This window comes from Silene latifolia, chromosome Y (assembly GCF_048544455.1).
Source record: "Silene latifolia isolate original U9 population chromosome Y, ASM4854445v1, whole genome shotgun sequence".
Classification (NCBI taxonomy): domain Eukaryota; kingdom Viridiplantae; phylum Streptophyta; class Magnoliopsida; order Caryophyllales; family Caryophyllaceae; genus Silene; species Silene latifolia.
The window spans coordinates 114,904,156-114,915,731 of NC_133538.1; positions in this window are offsets into that span (position 1 = coordinate 114,904,156).

Sequence of the window (11,576 nt, forward strand, 5' to 3'; positions counted from 1 at the left end):
ATAAATACCCATCATCATACACCATAATCTTCACGCGAGATTCCGCCCCTTCACCTCTCCCTTAAACTTCTATACTCGACTTCCTAAGTCACAAAATCGACACGTGTTTACGACCTAACGATCGAAAACACACGCCTTACACATATTGTTTGGTACCGTCGCCGTGCATTCGACCGATCCATTCTACCAACTCAACTCATTAATCAACATGTTTTAATTAACATATTTTCAACATATTTTCAAAACCAAATCCTTTTTTAAGGCACTCTTTTAAACTTCTTTGATCGCGATTAGTCACAACGAGAAAACTGTCTCTAAAGTCGTCTAATTCGCAAACATCAATACACGTAAGTTTGAGGGTGTAAACAACTCACTTTATTTCATGTATTTACTGTTTTTATGAGTATATAAGCATGAACAATGCATAACACGATTCAAATATAGGTTAGACGAGCCAAAACCGAGTTTTGGCCTGAGACAGAAGCTCCTTGCTATGCAAGGGAGCTCGCGCCTCTTGTGGGTCTCGGGTCAGACTCATCCGTGTTTGAGTTCGTCTTTCCTTCAACACTTGCTTTTATTTTTACTTCTTTCCTTTTACGGTATTTACCATTTTAATTCACTTTTATGATGAACATATTTTGACCATTACAAAAATCATCCTTGGTTCTTTATACCATAGCGGTTTATTCCGTGACTCGATGATATATTTGGTTAATTACATTTTAATGGGTATTTTAACACCCTTTTCTTTTATTTAGCATTTTTCTCATTTGTTTACATTTGTAAACATATTAGTCATAATTCGTAATCATCCTTGGTTTTTTATACCATGTCGGTTTAATCCGAGTACGATGACAAACTTGACTAATTACAAATAATTGAACTTAACATAATTAGTTCAAATCAAACATTTTCCTTTTACACATTTTATTATGCTTTTCAAACACGCAAATCCGACAACGAATATTACTAACATAATAGTAATTATTCCGAGTCATGGAAATCATATTTGCAAATCTTTCATCATAAATACGGTTTTAAACAACCTTTTCAAAAACCAGGAGATGCCCCTCGTGGATCGGCTCATGGCTCGCACCCCAAGGGACCGCTTGTTTTCACATTTCAAAACCACGGCAGAGCCCCTTCCATCGCCAATAGGCTCGCGCCCCAATGGGGCTGCCTGGCGCTGTTCTGCCTCGTTTTTAGCACTTGTCTAGGATGATCCCGATTACGGTTAATCCGAATACATGACGGATTAGATTGACAGGCTTACGTTTTTACACTTTGTCATTTGACACCCTTTTTCAATAAATGGATCGTGTTAAGCATCATAACCCGAATTTGGTAAATGGATGTTTAATTTCCGTTTTCACATGCAAATCAATCTAAATCCAACTTGACATCTTATACTTGATACTTGGATTAACAAACCGACTTAGAAAGCTCACATGTTAGGTTAAACTTTTGGATGCACATTCATGCATTTTAACCGTTCTATCAACTTTTGCACTTAAACAACCACGATCGATCAGTAGAGGCCGCTAACGCGGGCGGGATTGGGTGTCCGATTAAAGGGCTTCCAAATACGTACCCTCACTCCTTACTCAGAACCTTTGGATAGTGGATGGCCTTATCCAGGGCGTACGAGAGTCATTTTAGGCATAGGATGCTAAAAGGGGGACGAGTCCTTATCTTTAGTGCCTATGTCAAACACCGCTTTTTGCCTTGATTGACCTAGGTATAAAGTGGATTCGAACGGGTTCCAAGCATCCCACAAATGCTTGGTGGCGACTCCAAACATCTCTAAATCGTTTCGCGGCCCTTGCCGAGACGAAACCGACCGATCTAAAGCGATCCGGTCGAAAGCATTTTCACGCCGCCGAGCGTGGCTTTCAAAGAGACCTCTGTACGTCCACAGATTGGCTTGGCGTGCAGGTGGCCCGTGACTACAGACCGGCTTGCGGCCCAAATCCGCAGACCGAGACGTGGCCCATGTCCACAGTTTGGCGACTCCGCTGGGGAAACTAGGACACTTGTGTCTTTGTGATCCTTAGAGGTGAAACTCGAACGAGGTCGTGGTTAAAGTGCATTATTGATATTACGGTCATAAGTCGGGTTCCTTGTCCGGGCCCACAACCTAACCTTTATAGACCAATTGGCTCGTCCCGTCGGCATGAGTTTTCTCATCCCCGCGTTTCGAATCCCGATTGAGTCAAGCATACCGTTGACGTTACACATGTCTGTTTTGTCAAAGAGCTTTCATCACTTTCGAGCACGAGGCTAGGGCACCCTCCTTACACATTTTGTTTGGATTGGTATCCCTCTCGCAAATCGGGGTTTGATTGCTTGGTGTGTAACCCACCCTTCTAAGCCAAAACCCGTGTCAGCATTATTCATAATATAATGAAATGTGAGTGCTTATGTGTTATGTGATCATAAGTCCTTCCGTGTCATTTTCAAACTTTCAAAAACACCCTTTCGCGCCGTTATAATGGCCATTTCAAACCTCGGTCTTTCGCCGACCGTTGCCCACCTTTTACGCCGTCATAATGACGATTTTCAAACCCGGTTTTTACAACCGTTTCAAAACACCTTTTTGCGCCGTTATAATGGCCGTTTCAAAACCTCGGTCTTTTGCCGACCGCAATGTTGGAGCTAGGTGTCCTCCACAAATTAGTGTGATAACATTTGTAAATCTCTTACAGGTTCACAAGGGTATACTTCGTATATTTAATCAGTTGATTAACGTTTACCTAATAACGGTTGGCTTGCTAGAAAGTTTGACGTTATTATCATACAGATGGCGGTGATCAACTGGTCCCTAAAGGTCACACCTATAGGACGTATTTGAGAAATGTGGTTATAGAAATATAATTACATTGATGCCCAAAATGACTAAAATGTTAGTCAATGTGTTGATGAGATAATTATTTAATGAAAATTAAATAATATTAAGTTGAGACGAATTAACTGTCAATTCGTAAATTAAATATAATAAGTTATATTTAATTAAATATATATAAGGTTAGTTTGAAAGAATTAATCTGTTAATTCGTAGTTAAATATAATCAGTTGTATTTAATATCAACAAGTTGAATGTGTCATAGTGGTAATAGTGAAGGTACACAAGCCAAGAGGTCATGGGTTCGATCCTCACTAGATGACAATTTAACACACTTTATATATTTTTGGAAAGACCAAAAATAAGGAAATTCTATTCCTTATTTCGGTCAATGTTGGCCGAAAATTAGGAGATATATTTCTTTCCTAATTGATTTCGGATTTTGGTCTATATAAAAAGAAAGGTAGAGAATTATTTCTGACCTAATTCTTTTTCTGACCTAGCCTCCTCTTTCTCATCACAAAAACACAAAGACAATAAAATTTTACAGAAAATTTTAGATTGATTTCTAGCATAATCAAAGGGTATATCTTAGATCGTCTTTGGTGCAACTAATAGGCGAATATCAATTTTGATATTGTTCTTAGGCCAATTTTGCGAGGACCCGAGGTTAATTCTAGATCTTTTTACTTATGCTTATGTATTTTATTTTATGACCATAGATCATCCTTATTATATCGTTATAATCCTTTAAATTAAGGGAAGTATACAGATTATTTCTCACAAGTGGTATCAGAGCACTAGGCTACGATTTTAATTTTGATGATTTTCATAAAATTTATATGTAAACGATAGGATTTTCGAGAAAAAAAAATATTAGGGTTTCGATTTTTTTTTTTATGGATCGAAAATTTTTATGCCGTTTTTGTGTGCCGTTTTTTTTTTCTGTTTGATGATAGTTTTTCCATTCTATTTTTCATATTATAGTTTATAATCAGTTAAAATTATCATATGAAGAATTGGTAGTTTTTGATTTAATGCAGATTAAGTTAAAATCAAATGGAATCGTCATGTTTATGATAAAAAGATTGTTTTTGCTATACAGTTTTTGGCATATAAACTAATCATGTTTATTATTTCATATGCTAATCATGTTCTAATAGCAAAGGTAAACAATTAATCATCAAATCTTGTTTTAGGGCATATTGCCGCAAAAAGAAAAGAAAAAAAAGGAGGCCGTTTTTAGGGTTTACCGAAAAAAAAAATTATGTTAATTTTATTTATGGTAAACCGAGAAGAAGAAGAAAAAAAGGTAATAAAAAAAATTAGGAAAGTTTTTTTTTTTTTGCCTTTTGCCGAAAAAATATAGAGAAGTTTTTTTGGAAAGTTTTTTTTCCCTTGTTTTCCTATTTACCGAATTAGAATAGGAAAGGAGTTTTTTTATTTCAGCCGTGACAAAATAAAAAAAGAAAAAAAAATTCGTTTTTTGGCCGAGACAAATTTAGAGAATTGGATTTTATTTTTCTTTATTTTGGCCAATTAGTTATTGTGAATCGGTTCACAATTTAAAGATACCGAGTTATTTTAAAGCAGTTTAAAATTTTGACGGATAGATTTCATATTAAAAGTTTAATATGGATTGAAACGAAATTAATGTGATTAAATTGCGGAATTGTCACGTAATTTAATTTAAATAGGTGGTTTGGATAAATTAATCAACATAATTAATTTATTGTATTATGTATGTTTAATTTTTTTTAGTTGATGCTTTTAATTATGTTGAATGAATCGAATGAATGATTTTATTTACGTATTTAATTTTGCAATCGGTTGTAATTTGTAATACTTAGTGTGGCCTTAGTCAATTATGTTTTCATAATGAAGGAAACATACTTTTTATGTAATTATGAGATCTCGAATCTCCTTTATTTTAGTTTTGGGTTTTGAAATTAGAATGTAATTAATAGGTCAATTATGTAATTTTAATTATTGTAATTTCAAAGAAGACTAAAGATGAAGATTCAAGCTCACTCCCGCTACATGGATCAAGATGGAACATCAAGACAAGCTTCTCGGGTACAAGGATGGATTCCAAACTTGTATTTTTTGTTCATTTTGATAGGATAGGCCACACTAGGACTTTTACTGTTTTTTTTTACGTTTTTCATTTTATTGTTTTTCATTCACATGCTAGTAATTGCATCATATTCCGCCTAAAACAAAACCACCTACTACTAAAATGCATGAAAATTGACTCATATAGGTTGTATGTTAGTTTTCATGGACATGCAGATGTCACAGTCTTTAAGCCATCACCTTAGTTTAAATCATTCTCGCATGCTAGATTATAGTTCACTTAAAATGAATTAAAAAGTTGATGGGATCTTCCTCTAAAACGGAAATTGAGATTAGTCTTTATAAGGGCAAACATCTATGAATCCCTTCTTCGTCGGTAGGCCTAATATGACCCCTTCTACGTTGGGTAAGTAGTTGTGTTGACTTAGTTTACCTCAACATCATAGTCCGAAGAGTTTCTCATGATTATGATGGACTAAAGATAGAATTTACAGAAATTTATCGACCATGAATTCTAACGGTAGAATTAGCTAACAGGTTAGCTTATCAATTTACAGAGAATTGAGTCTTGGGGTCATTTATATAATTCTTGAGGGAGGTCAATTGTATAAATGTTTTTGAGTCTTCGCGTTATGACATTAGTTCATTAGACTTAAAATAAAAACGATGCATGCTTATTATTTTATTCTTCTTTCGATGTAGAACACGCTTATTATCAATAATCTTGTTACAACAAATGGCTGGAAATAACGCAATCCCAATGCCTAGTGCCACACTAGATCGTTCGTCTGGCTTAAAATGTTCATGGACCAAATGAATCACCACTCGATCAAGAATGATGGGTCCAATTTTGCGATCGAGGCGGCACTACGGAATGCTGCCATTGCTGACGGTAAGCTCAGGTATTTAACTGAGCCAATACCGGTTGATGCATGTCTTTTATATGATGTTTTACATCCCATTCTACACGCATTTCAGAGCTCATTCTTGTAGTTTATGCTGCATTTCTCCCTATTTCCGTCTACTTCCGTATTTTGTACATTATTGCAGAAATGTGAAGAATCCAGCGGAAATCGAGCTAAATCCGTCCCCAAGTATCCTACATTGCATTTGACGTGAAGTATTCACCCGAGGAACGAGCTTGGTGCGCAATTCAAGGCCCAAAAGACAAGTCCACGAGTTTTAAGAAGTCAAGTAGCAGCTCAAGCAGTCGATCGACCATCACCCTCAGTCGATCGACCAATGTTCGGGTTCCAGAAGCTACTGTACACTGAGGACCAGTCGATCGACCACCTACCTTAGTCGATCGACCACACTGCTGTTCCAGACGTGAATTAAAAGACCGAGGAACTTGAAGCCCGTTAAGTTTAGGTTTTGGAATAATTGTTACGTGAACTTTCTATATAACGTAACTGAGAATACCTAGTTTAGCATCAAGTCTATTATTCAGTTTTTCATCCAAGTTTTACCTAAGTTTTATTCAGTAAGTTTCCGCATACGGATCTTGAAAGATAATTAGGGTTTGGGATTGTTGAGCATTGGATTTTCGGTCCTTAATAACTAATCTTTCCTCTGCAATTCGGTATTCTTCTGCCCAAATTTTAGTTCATCTTTATTTTATCAATAGTTTAAAATTGCTAGCTAGTTTCCCGCAACCAATTTCATTGTTTATGTTAATTGCTTTCTTTTCCGTTTTAAGCATGAATTCAGTAGCTAATTTCATCGTCAATGTTATTGTTTTCACCCTTAGCATGAGTAGCTAAATAGTTTGTGCTAGGATGTAGGCGAATTGTAGCATAGGCGGCATTAGATTAGACACAGCCTGAACCCGCGTGTTGGTCGATCGACCACCTTACCCGGTCGATCAACTGACCTCGTGAGCTTATTTCGTTTTAATTGATTTTAATTGTTGTATTTAACGAATCGAATGCATGCGACCAGTTAGATACCCTTTTATGACTGACCCAATAGATCGAAAGATAGGGTAAGTTGTTAGACCATCAATTGAATCGACTAAACTGTGCTAAGATCGAAAGATAGGTATAGTTTAGACCGTTAGTCACTTTTCGGAACGAAAGTTAGTATTAGTGATATTAGGGACCTATAGCGAGATCGAAAGATGCTATTTGTTAAGAGTCGACCGAGAGGACCTCTTTATTTCCCGCCTCACCGTGTTGACTCGGACCGACTTAGTTTGTTTGCCCGATGAAGCTATAATGAACCGATCATCCTAGTACCCCTTTCTTTATCTCATTAAACCGTCTTTTTAGTTTATTATCTTTATCTGTTCTTAGCTATAGATCATTTCAACTCAACCCCCACAATTGTTACCTTAAATCGAATATAAATCAACTAGAATTTACATCCGCCTCCTTGTGGTTCGACCACTTTACCACTAGCCTAGGTTAGTCTTAATAGGAATTATAAATTTTATCTTTGGTACTCACAATGACGGGTATCAAATTTTGGCGCCGTTCTTGCGGCGAGGCAATAGTCCTAATTTTAGTTGTTTTATTTTTAGTCTTTCTTAGTTTAAGGGACTTCCGTTCCTTAAACTTTTCTTATATTCTTTTTGTAGTTTCCTCTTATGCGCGAGTCACGGGGTGGTGAACTAGTGCCATTTGACCCTGAGATAGAGAAATCTTTGCGCGAGTTGAGACGAACACAAATGATACTACTGAAGCGGAGGAAGAGCCGAGTACTCTGTCAAGCTATTACGAAACAATGCATTCGAAGAAGAACCGCATTCTTCACCGTTTCCACTTCTTCGGTAAGAGACAGTTACTTCTCCAGAAATTCCGTCATGGCCGAGGAAGCAAGTATAGCTAGTCATTACGAGCAGTGAAAACTTATATAAGGGGTTCGAATTACCAGGAGATGCCGGAAGTTCGAACCAAAGCCTTCATACATTAGCATGGTTGAGAAGAACCGATTCGGGGGAGCTGAAAGGAAGATGCGGCTAAGCATATGGAGACCTTTATTGACTCTCGCTGTTCCATACCCCCACCAACCGGCGTGACCCAAGATCAGATCAAGGAGACCATGTTCATCTTCTCTCTTCGTGATGCCGCAAGGGAGTGGTATAGAGATTTGGACCGGACCGTTCAGGGGATCACCGATTGGAATTCATTGGCATTGGCATTCTACAAGAAGTACTTTTCTGCTTCAAGGACGATTGCTATTAGAGCTCAAATCACGGGCTTTAAACAAGGGCCAGATGAGAATTTCCACGAAGCATGGGTCCGGTTTAAGAAATTGGTGCGAACCATACCGCACCATGGGTTCGAAAAGTGGAGCTTGTGCAATCATTTCTACAATGGGTTGTACGACGATCGAGAGGGCCATTTTGGATCTTTGCGGCCAATGGACGATTTCTTTGAGAATTTGGGAGCAACCAAGGGGTTGAAGATCATTGACGATCTAGCTACCCACAAGGCCGAGTATGGGAATTCTAGAGGGAACCAGAGGAGAGCTGCTGAATCTTCCTCTGTGGCTGCACTTGAGGCTCTTACTGCGAGATTTGACAAGTATGAGCTAGGAGGAGCTTCTAAAGGTGGGATGTACCAGGTAAATGCTGTGTCAGACGGTCCTTTCGTCTGTGAAAGGTGTGGAGGTGAGGGCCATGTCTCGAAAAAGCGCCTAGTCCCTTTGAATCTTGTCTTTTGCCTTTCAACACTATAGGCAGACCAACACCTACTATGAGCCGAATACCCATCCGAACATGAGTTGGAGAAGCCAAAATGTCCTAAATCCAACTCAAGCTCCGCCCAAAGAACCCCTATGTGCCCCCTCATCAAAAGCAACAACAATATCGAAACCTCTTTATATGCCGCAAAGAAAGAACAATCGCAGAATCTGAATTTTCCGAGCTTAAGAACCTGTTGCTAAAGGAGTCCCAAGCAAGAGAGGCCGGGATGAAGCTACTAGAGAGCCAAGTTGCTCAATTAGCTAGCAAAAGCAACACTCGAGCTCCCGGACACTTGCCGACTCAACTCGACAAAGGAGACCCTAAATGCCATCACTTTGAGGAGCGGGTCCACCCTTGATGGTCCTACCATGGTCGAGGACGCTGTTGAAAAAGATGAGCCTGAAACAAGTCAAAAGAAAGCTTCAACGAATAAATTAAAGAAACAGTAGTCTACCAGGTATATCGGTCGATCGATGATATACCTAGTCGATCGATCCCCGAAGCACGGGTTACTGAGGAGCTTAAGAATCTGTACATCTCGGTCGATCGGCGAGGACGATGGTCGATCGGCGAGATCGGCTGCGTCTTGAGGAATTTCGTCCTTTAATGCCAAATAATCTGCGAGACCACTTGTTTGAGTACCACGATCCAAGACTTTAGGACAAGACCCGAGGGTGATGGGTCGATCCGGTCCCGAAGTTCGACCCAATGACGGTTAATGGCTCACATTTGAGACGGTCTGAAGAGGGGTCTAGCTTCAACAAAGAGAAGGTGACGGACTTTCACCTAAGTCCAAGGATGCTTGCAGCGCGCGTGATTTGGAGAAGAGGGCTAAGGTCCTTCTTACGCCCCTTACCGGAGAGGCTAGTGCGACCAAGGAACAGTATCTTTAAGCAAATTTGAAAAAGTTATCCGTAGTATGAACGTACAAGTCCCCTTCCTTGAGTTAGTAAACCAAGTGCCCGCTTATACTAAATTTATGAAACAACTTTTGTCCAAAAAGCGGTCACTTGAAACGATGCTGCTTGTCGCACTTACTAAGGAGTCTTGCTCCTATCTCTCCTCACACTGCGCCCCATAAGTTAGAGGATCCGGGTAGCTTTTCTGTTCCTTGCAAAATAGGTACCTTCTCTATTGAGAAGGCATTGTGTGATCTAGGGGCTAGTATAAGCGTCATGCCCTTGAGTTTAGCTAGGAAGCTTAAGTTGACCCGGTTTGCTATCACAGACATGACGATTCGGATGGCCGACCGATCTGTGGTTGAGCTGTAGGAGTCCTAGAGGACATAACCGTCCAAATAGGGAAGTTTTTCTTCCCTGTTGACTTTGTTGTCCTTGACATGCCCGAGGATGCCCATATACCGATCATCCTAGGTAGGCCGTTTCGCACACTTGGTGCGATTATTGACGTAGGCTCTGGAACTTTGACCTTCAAAGTTGGGAAACATTCAATCATTTTTGCCCAACTGCTAAAAAGAAGGACCCATGTGGCATGTTACTTGTAATACGGTTTAAAAAATAAATCGTACTTTGTGCTTCCCTGAATTGCCTGTCTCTATTACTACTCTGTGCTAACCCCTCCGCCCCAGTTGGGAGCGAGAAAGGAGGAAGAATCATTGTTTTAGACATTGCGGAGCCGGTTTGGGGAAGGATGTCTTTGCGAGTCACTCTAGGCTGCGACAAAAGCCTATCATTCAAAGAGGAGGTCTTGGTTGCACGAGCTATGGAATTGATGAGATAGTTGATGACGAGCGATCAAAGCAAAGGATTCCGACTTGGATTCCGATGAGCCCAAAGAAACCCTTGATTGGGAGATGACGAAGTTGATCCGTTGAGCTCTCGGATCTATCGAAGGCGAGAAGGGTGCGGTGATAAGATGAGCACCATTGAGGCTACCTCTAGTAGCCGGAAGCCACAAGTGGGCCATACCGTGGTCCTTCTTGATCAACTATTAGTTGATCGAGCTCATTATAAACTTCATTTTATTTGCTTTTGTTAAACCAATTTTTATTGCTTTTTGTGTGTGCGAAAACTTCGCATTTTATTTCGCTTATTTAGGATTTTTAAGTACTTTAGACTTTATTCTGGTTTTCTTAGCGATTTTGGCGCGTATTATTGTACATTTGCAGGTTTTACACCTCGGTAGCTCTAGTTATTGAGTTAATACGAAGAATTAAGATGTCGCGGCCGAGTGTTTTGATCGATCGACCGCCTATATAGTCGATCGACTGATTTCTGATTTACAGAGCTCTTTTCACGCCCACTTGATCGATCGACCGATCTTCTTGGTCGATCGACCACTCTTCTTCTTGTATTTGTTCACGACCTCTCCCCTGCTGTGTTTGGTCGATTTGCGGACTTAAGGGAGTTCTCTACCCCCTTTTATCTTCCGTAAAATTCATATATTTCTTCGATTTTCTCATTTATGCACAATTTTACCGCTTCAAAATTGTTTTCTCGAGTCTTATGCGTGGTATTTTTCTGTCTTTTCGGGCACTTATGGTAGCATCATTAGCTCATCGAAACCTCCTAGCTCACGCTGGTTTGGGGAGGTTTCCTTTGCGCTTAAAGTCTTATGAGTTCCTAATTTCTTTACTTCATGTCATATTTATTTATTTCTCGCAAATTCCCATTTCTCTTTTCTTCATTATATGATTTTGCACAATGGGGACATTGTGCGATTTGGTTTGGGGAAGGGTTTTGCGTCGCATATCATTGCTTGCATTCACGTTTACATTTTGTCTTGCATTGTTGTTTATTTCTTCATATACATCAAAAAAAAAATTGATAAATTTCAAAAAAAAAATTCCCATAAAATGCACGTTTATTTTAGCATATAGGTCGAGTCGGAACGGTAGTATTTCTATGATGATTTTGCATCTGCTGCTGCTATTTTGCACGAGCCTTGCTAGATTAACATGTTATTAGTAGAATCGTTTATGCATATCTACGATTTTTCGTTAATTTATTT